Here is a 9,050-nt window from a genome sequence, read left to right on the forward strand (position 1 = left end):
ATAGATCCACCCACGGTATAAGTGAACAAGATAGATGCCCCGTTTGGGCACATCTATCTGTGCGTGCGCGCGCACATGCGCATGCGCGATGGCCTGCGAGGCAGGGGGTGGGGCGGGGGCGGGGGCTCTGGCTGGAGTCAGTGCAAGCCCCGGGATTGCCTGAGGCAAGCCAAAGGAGCCCCAGGTGGAAACGGGACTGCCGGTCGTCGGGTGTCCTGGAAGCCGAATGCGAATGCGGAGGGGCTCGCGGGCCGCGCGGAGGCAACCCAGGTCTGCAGCGGGAGTCGGGGCCCCGGCCACCCGCTCCCCGCGGCCCGGGAGGGGCTGGGGCTGCGGGGGGGATCCAAGAATCGGGACGCGCGGCGGGGGCTAAAGGACCTCTTCTGGTAGGCAAAAAGCCTCGAGCACCCGGGATTCCCAGGTGGTCTCCCATCCAAGGTACTAACCAGGCCCGACCCTGCTTAGCTTCCGAGATCAGACGAGATCGGGCGCCTTCAGGCTGATACGGCCTGAGACGGTGGCGGTTGGCTCGGGGCGCCCTAAGAGCCTTGCGCTTCGCCTCCCTTTCGCTCTGCCCTGCAGGTCGGGCCAACGGGCCGCACCTCTCGTCGCGGGGCGTGCTGTACTTGAGCCGCACGACCCGCGACCGTACTCCAGCCTGCTGACGCCGGCCCGCCCCTCCCCCCCCCCCCCCCCCCCGAACACCGCCAACACCAGACCAGCAAGCGCCTGGCCGGGCCCGGGGGCCTGAGGGGCTTCCAGGACCCCCCATTGACCGGGAGGGCGTGCGTGCGTGCGTGCGCGCGGGGCCTGGGGGCTGGGCTGAGGGGTGCGGAGGTCTCGGCGCCCTCCCACCCGCGGCCACTCCAGACCCGGCCGCGCTCGCTGAGCGGGGCCTCCCCCCGATCCCATTCGCTGCTCAGGCCCGCGCGGCCCCGGAGGTGTCGGTCTTCGGCGCCCGCCGCCTCCCAACCCCCGCGGCCCAGGGGCCTCTGAACCTCCTGCGGGCCTAGGCTCAGTGAAACTTGAGCACCCAACTTGCCCGGCACCTGTCCGGTGCCCAAACCCACCAGAAGCCAGGGAGGCGCGGTCGACCGGAGCGCCTCAGCCCCTCCCCTTCGCACTACCGAGGCCCCCCCTTTGCCCCCACGCCAAGCCCTCGACCTTCCTGAGAGAGCAGACGAGCCACAGGCAGGCACACAGACAGACACACAGACACTTGCACGCACCCACGCCAAGGGAGAGAGCTGGCCTGCGCAAGCTCCTCAGCCAGAGCCAGAGCGCCTGGGAGAGGCCGGTGCCAGACAAACGGGCCGGCGGCTGGCTGGCAGGAGATACAGAGGCAGAAATACCTGAAGATTCCGAGACAGACTCCAAGACGGCAAGAGGAAATACACACACACACACACACACACACACACACACACACACACACACACACTTGAGTGTGGTCTTTGGAAATACTTGTGTTCGTAGTTGCTGGGTTGAGCCCAACTTTAATACAACCCATGGACTGCGGCCCATCAGGCTCCTCTGTCCGTGGCATTTCCCAGGCGAGGATACTGGAGTGGGTTGCCATTTCCTTCTGCGGCGGGATCTTCCCGACCCAGGGATCAAACCCCAGTCTCCTGCGCGCGGATGCCTTGCCATCTGAACCAGGACATTGCTAATTCCCTAGGCAAAATACAAAGAATAGAGCTCGTGTTCTACTAAATGGAAAGATGATTTCAAAAACAGAAGCTGTCCTTTGTTGGTATCTTTGAATCTTTATGTAGTTTTCGTTGATTTTTACTGTTAAGGCTAACTGAACAAGGCAAGAGAGAAACCCCAGAATTGAAAAGCAATTGACGGTTTTGAAAGAAACATGTGCAGGTGAAGCTCTCTTCCTTTTTGAGAGATGGTTAAATGCAAAATCTTGATTCAACACATATGACTTTTGTGCACTTTATTTCAAATCTCCATGACAAAACCCTAAGGCGTCCAGGAAGAAAGGAGTAGAGGGGCAGACAAAAAGAGCAACCTTTCCCCTTGGTGCCATCGCAACCAGCTGCTTAGTTCCTTCATCTCAAGGACTATCATCTGGGCTTCTCTGGTTTGTCTGATTCTTGTTTCGGGGACCGTTTCTCGTCACAAGGCTGTCAACAGTGGGGGTGGGGGGTGTGTGTGTTTGGGAGGGGGGGGGAGCCCTTCTTTCCATTCCACATGAGACCCAGTGGACAATCCAGGCCCTGCCCACTGCATTGAGTGTGCAGCAACAATATCAACGGTAATGCCGGTGAACAATGCGTATTCCTGGAATCCACTCCGTTGGCTACTGACTGTGTGTGGTGGTGGTCTGGAACCTAGACCTGGAAGCTTTCTGGATGATTGCAAATGACACCAAAGTCTGAGGACGATGGAAGATCTTCACATTTCTGCAAGAGCCACACACCTCCAGAAGGAACCACAAGACTTGCCTGAAATGGTCAAGGTATAAGTATTGGACTCAACGTTGGAAGGTCTCCACCTTTGCTAGGGAAGTCAAACGATCTTTCTTTGAAATGAAAATGGAGCATACTGAACGTTCACATTCTTCTAGAGCATTTGAAAAGCCCTAACTTGTAGAAATCTGCTGTACGAGTTCCTTGAAAGCAAGAACCTCTATGTATGGATATGTCTTCATGCCTTAGATTGTGCCCCGAATATAGTGTACACATCAACCCAGGAAAGGAAAGAATTGAATCGCCAAATATACAAAGAGATCAAAAGTGCCGAGCCAAGTGACCCCTTGAGGCTTCCAAGAGCTTTTCTGTCTTTCACACACTAAGTAAATACTGAGCACCTACGATGAGCTAGGAGGCATGTAATAAGTGTCAGGGAATAGAAGGCGGAGAGAAGAAGACACAGAGTTCCTGCTTTCACTGAGACGACTCTAATAATACATCACAGGCGATCCTTTGAGATCCTATAGAGGGGCCTCTTCCCTCACCACAAAACCTGGGTGTCAGGGAAGGCTTTCCAGAGGCACCATTTCGTTGAGGTCCATAGGTTGAACCTAGGTAAACCAGGGTTGAGATGCAGGAAGAATTTCAGGCAGGGAAAATAGCATCTTGGAAGGCTATGTGACCAGGGAAACTTAGGACATTCAAGAAACGAAAAATGCCCTATGGGATGGAAGCCAAAGAGTGCAGAGGGCATTCCAGGCAAAAGACATCAGAGAAGAACGTGAGGAGCAAGCCTGAAGGGAAGTGGTCGTATCTTCAATACGCTGGGAAAATACGAGAGCCGTTGGAGCAGGGAGGTGACAGCGTTGCATCTGCATTTCCAAAAGGTCATCTTGCTCCACGTCACTAATGATTGGAGAGGCTCAACTCCAAACTCCAAGGAGGGACCACTTCACATGAGTCCGATTGGGCCTCACTGCGATGTCTGTCAATAACCAATGCTGGAGAAGATGTGGAGCAAAGGGAACTCTCCTCCACGGTGAGTAGGAATGGGCGTGGGTAGAGCCGGTATGGAAAAGAATATGGAGGTTCCCGAAGGAACGAAAAGTGGAAGTAGCCTATGGTCCAGCAGTCCGACACCCAGGCATAGATCCACCCACGGTATAAGTGAACAAGATAGATGCCCCGTTTGGGCACATCTATCTGTGCGTGCGCGCGCACATGCGCATGCGCGATGGCCTGCGAGGCAGGGGGTGGGGCGGGGGCGGGGGCTCTGGCTGGAGTCAGTGCAAGCCCCGGGATTGCCTGAGGCAAGCCAAAGGAGCCCCAGGTGGAAACGGGACTGCCGGTCGTCGGGTGTCCTGGAAGCCGAATGCGAATGCGGAGGGGCTCGCGGGCCGCGCGGAGGCAACCCAGGTCTGCAGCGGGAGTCGGGGCCCCGGCCACCCGCTCCCCGCGGCCCGGGAGGGGCTGGGGCTGCGGGGGGGATCCAAGAATCGGGACGCGCGGCGGGGGCTAAAGGACCTCTTCTGGTAGGCAAAAAGCCTCGAGCACCCGGGATTCCCAGGTGGTCTCCCATCCAAGGTACTAACCAGGCCCGACCCTGCTTAGCTTCCGAGATCAGACGAGATCGGGCGCCTTCAGGCTGATACGGCCTGAGACGGTGGCGGTTGGCTCGGGGCGCCCTAAGAGCCTTGCGCTTCGCCTCCCTTTCGCTCTGCCCTGCAGGTCGGGCCAACGGGCCGCACCTCTCGTCGCGGGGCGTGCTGTACTTGAGCCGCACGACCCGCGACCGTACTCCAGCCTGCTGACGCCGGCCCGCCCCTCCCCCCCCCCCCCCCCCGAACACCGCCAACACCAGACCAGCAAGCGCCTGGCCGGGCCCGGGGGCCTGAGGGGCTTCCAGGACCCCCCATTGACCGGGAGGGCGTGCGTGCGTGCGTGCGCGCGGGGCCTGGGGGCTGGGCTGAGGGGTGCGGAGGTCTCGGCGCCCTCCCACCCGCGGCCACTCCAGACCCGGCCGCGCTCGCTGAGCGGGGCCTCCCCCCGATCCCATTCGCTGCTCAGGCCCGCGCGGCCCCGGAGGTGTCGGTCTTCGGCGCCCGCCGCCTCCCAACCCCCGCGGCCCAGGGGCCTCTGAACCTCCTGCGGGCCTAGGCTCAGTGAAACTTGAGCACCCAACTTGCCCGGCACCTGTCCGGTGCCCAAACCCACCAGAAGCCAGGGAGGCGCGGTCGACCGGAGCGCCTCAGCCCCTCCCCTTCGCACTACCGAGGCCCCCCCTTTGCCCCCACGCCAAGCCCTCGACCTTCCTGAGAGAGCAGACGAGCCACAGGCAGGCACACAGACAGACACACAGACACTTGCACGCACCCACGCCAAGGGAGAGAGCTGGCCTGCGCAAGCTCCTCAGCCAGAGCCAGAGCGCCTGGGAGAGGCCGGTGCCAGATGAACGGGCCGGCGGCTGGCTGGCAGGAGATACAGAGGCAGAAATACCTGAAGATTCCGAGACAGACTCCAAGACGGCAAGAGGAAATACACACACACACACACACACACACACACACACACACACACACTTGAGTGTGGTCTTTGGAAATACTTGTGTTCGTAGTTGCTGGGTTGAGCCCAACTTTAATACAACCCATGGACTGCGGCCCATCAGGCTCCTCTGTCCGTGGCATTTCCCAGGCGAGGATACTGGAGTGGGTTGCCATTTCCTTCTGCGGCGGGATCTTCCCGACCCAGGGATCAAACCCCAGTCTCCTGCGCGCGGATGCCTTGCCATCTGAACCAGGACATTGCTAATTCCCTAGGCAAAATACAAAGAATAGAGCTCGTGTTCTACTAAATGGAAAGATGATTTCAAAAACAGAAGCTGTCCTTTGTTGGTATCTTTGAATCTTTATGTAGTTTTCGTTGATTTTTACTGTTAAGGCTAACTGAACAAGGCAAGAGAGAAACCCCAGAATTGAAAAGCAATTGACGGTTTTGAAAGAAACATGTGCAGGTGAAGCTCTCTTCCTTTTTGAGAGATGGTTAAATGCAAAATCTTGATTCAACACATATGACTTTTGTGCACTTTATTTCAAATCTCCATGACAAAACCCTAAGGCGTCCAGGAAGAAAGGAGTAGAGGGGCAGACAAAAAGAGCAACCTTTCCCCTTGGTGCCATCGCAACCAGCTGCTTAGTTCCTTCATCTCAAGGACTATCATCTGGGCTTCTCTGGTTTGTCTGATTCTTGTTTCGGGGACCGTTTCTCGTCACAAGGCTGTCAACAGTGGGGGTGGGGTGGTGTGTGTGTGTGTGGAGGGGGGAGCCCTTCTTTCCATTCCACATGAGACCCAGTGGACAATCCAGGCCCTGCCCACTGCATTGAGTGTGCAGCAACAATATCAACGGTAATGCCGGTGAACAATGCGTATTCCTGGAATCCACTCCGTTGGCTACTGACTGTGTGTGGTGGTGGTCTGGAACCTAGACCTGGAAGCTTTCTGGATGATTGCAAATGACACCAAAGTCTGAGGACGATGGAAGATCTTCACATTTCTGCAAGAGCCACACACCTCCAGAAGGAACCACAAGACTTGCCTGAAATGGTCAAGGTATAAGTATTGGACTCAACGTTGGAAGGTCTCCACCTTTGCTAGGGAAGTCAAACGATCTTTCTTTGAAATGAAAATGGAGCATACTGAACGTTCACATTCTTCTAGAGCATTTGAAAAGCCCTAACTTGTAGAAATCTGCTGTACGAGTTCCTTGAAAGCAAGAACCTCTATGTATGGATATGTCTTCATGCCTTAGATTGTGCCCCGAATATAGTGTACACATCAACCCAGGAAAGGAAAGAATTGAATCGCCAAATATACAAAGAGATCAAAAGTGCCGAGCCAAGTGACCCCTTGAGGCTTCCAAGAGCTTTTCTGTCTTTCACACACTAAGTAAATACTGAGCACCTACGATGAGCTAGGAGGCATGTAATAAGTTTCAGGGAATAGAAGGCGGAGAGAAGAAGACACAGAGTTCCTGCTTTCACTGAGACGACTCTAATGATACATCACAGGCAGATCCTTTGAGAACCTATAGAGGGGCCTCTTCCCTCACCACAAAACCTGGGTGTCAGGGAAGGCTTTCCAGAGGCACCATTTCGTTGAGGTCCATAGGTTGAACCTAGGTAAACCAGGGTTGAGATGCAGGAAGAATTTCAGGCAGGGAAAATAGCATCTTGGAAGGCTATGTGACCAGGGAAACTTAGGACATTCAAGAAACGAAAAATGCCCTATGGGATGGAAGCCAAAGAGTGCAGAGGGCATTCCAGGCAAAAGACATCAGAGAAGAACGTGAGGAGCAAGCCTGAAGGGAAGTGGTCGTATCTTCAATACGCTGGGAAAATACGAGAGCCGTTGGAGCAGGGAGGTGACAGCATTGCATCTGCATTTCCAAAAGGTCATCTTGCTCCACGTCACTAATGATTGGAGAGGCTCAACTCCAAACTCCAAGGAGGGACCACTTCACATGAGTCCGATTGGGCCTCACTGCGATGTCTGTCAATAACCAATGCTGGAGAAGATGTGGAGCAAAGGGAACTCTCCTCCACGGTGAGTAGGAATGGGCGTGGGTAGAGCCGGTATGGAAAAGAATATGGAGGTTCCCGAAGGAACGAAAAGTGGAAGTAGCCTATGGTCCAGCAGTCCGACACCCAGGCATAGATCCACCCACGGTATAAGTGAACAAGATAGATGCCCCGTTTGGGCACATCTATCTGTGCGTGCGCGCGCACATGCGCATGCGCGATGGCCTGCGAGGCAGGGGGTGGGGCGGGGGCGGGGGCTCTGGCTGGAGTCGGTGCAAGCCCCGGGATTGCCTGAGGCAAGCCAAAGGAGCTCCAGGTGGAAACGGGACTGCCGGTCGTCGGGTGTCCTGGAAGACGAATGCGAATGCGGAGGGGCTCGCGGGCCACGCGGAGGCAACCCAGGTCTGCAGCGGGAGTCGGGGCCCCGGCCACCCGCTCCCCGCGGCCCGGGAGGGGCTGGGGCTGCGGGGGGGATCCAAGAATCGGGACGCGCGGCGGGGGCTAAAGGACCTCTTCTGGTAGGCAAAAAGCCTCGAGCACCCGGGATTCCCAGGTGGTCTCCCATCCAAGGTACTAACCAGGCCCGACCCTGCTTAGCTTCCGAGATCAGACGAGATCGGGCGCCTTCAGGCTGATATGGCCTGAGACGGTGGCGGTTGGCTCGGGGCGCCCTAAGAGCCTTGCGCTTCGCCTCCCTTTCGCTCTGCCCTGCAGGTCGGGCCAACGGGCCGCACCTCTCGTCGCGGGGCGTGCTGTACTTGAGCCGCACGACCCGCGACCGTACTCCAGCCTGCTGACGCCGGCCCGCCCCTCCCCCCCCCCCCCCCCCGAACACCGCCAACACCAGACCAGCAAGCGCCTGGCCGGGCCCGGGGGCCTGAGGGGCTTCCAGGACCCCCCATTGACCGGGAGGGCGTGCGTGCGTGCGTGCGCGCGGGGCCTGGGGGCTGGGCTGAGGGGTGCGGAGGTCTCGGCGCCCTCCCACCCGCGGCCACTCCAGACCCGGCCGCGCTCGCTGAGCGGGGCCTCCCCCCGATCCCATTCGCTGCTCAGGCCCACGCGGCCCCGGAGGTGTCGGTCTTCGGCGCCCGCCGCCTCCCAACCCCCGCGGCCCAGGGGCCTCTGAACCTCCTGCGGGCCTAGGCGCAGCGAAACTTGAGCGCCCAACTTGCCCGGCACCTCTCCGGTGCCCAAACCCACCAGAAGCCAGGGAGGCGCGGTCGACCGGAGCGCCTCAGCCCCTCCCCTTCGCACTACCGAGGCCCCCCCTTTGCCCCCACGCCAAGCCCTCGACCTTCCTGAGAGAGCAGACGAGCCACAGGCAGGCACACAGACAGACACACAGACACTCGCACGCACCCACGCCAAGGGAGAGAGCTGGCCTGCGCAAGCTCCTCAGCCAGAGCCAGAGCGCCTGGGAGAGGCCGGTGCCAGACGAACGGGCCGGCGGCTGGCTGGCAGGAGATACAGAGGCAGAAATACCTGAAGATTCCGAGACAGACTCCAAGACGGCAAGAGGAAATACACACACACACACACACACACACACACACACACACTTGAGTGTGGTCTTTGGAAATACTTGTGTTGTCTTTGGAAATACTTTGGAAATACGAAGGTCGGGAACCCCTTCCAGACAAAGCAGGGGAGTCGACCCTCCTGTCCAAATCAGGAGGGTAGAAGGGGCTCAGAGGAAGCGGTGCCGCAAAACCTCGGTGTTCCTCTAGAGGGAGACCGGGATGTTGGGGAACTTTGTGGGTCCCATCAAGGCTGCCAAGTACTGTTTCGACCTCCAATTCCTAACGTGGGTATTCTCCTGAGACGCTGTAGCGGGAAAGGGCTTCATATTGCGATGACGGGGGAACCACGTGGTTTTTTCTCGAGTTGGGGCGGATTTCTCGAGTTACGACGGGGAATTCAGGATGCCTCTTGTCTTGGCCCAGGGAATTCCAATCTTCCATTCGAGTTGCGAAGGAAAGCTGGGGATTGCTCTCGAGTGACTGCAGGGCCATAGACCTCATCTAGGCTTGTGTCCAGAAGCCAATGTTCCTC

General features: G+C 58.0%; 3 pseudogenes; all 3 read right to left on the bottom strand.

Moving 5' to 3' along the window:
- Positions 1-396: 396 nt before the first annotated feature.
- Positions 397-516, bottom strand: LOC113889420 (annotated as a pseudogene).
- A 3,449-nt stretch (positions 517-3,965) lies between these two features.
- Positions 3,966-4,085, bottom strand: LOC113889421 (annotated as a pseudogene).
- Positions 4,086-7,526: 3,441 nt separating this feature from the next.
- LOC113889419 lies at positions 7,527-7,646 on the bottom strand (annotated as a pseudogene).
- Positions 7,647-9,050: the final 1,404 nt, after the last annotated feature.

The sequence above is a fragment of the Bos indicus x Bos taurus genome, unplaced genomic scaffold (genome assembly GCF_003369695.1).
Source record: "Bos indicus x Bos taurus breed Angus x Brahman F1 hybrid unplaced genomic scaffold, Bos_hybrid_MaternalHap_v2.0 tig00478970_arrow_arrow_obj, whole genome shotgun sequence".
NCBI lineage: Eukaryota > Metazoa > Chordata > Mammalia > Artiodactyla > Bovidae > Bos > Bos indicus x Bos taurus.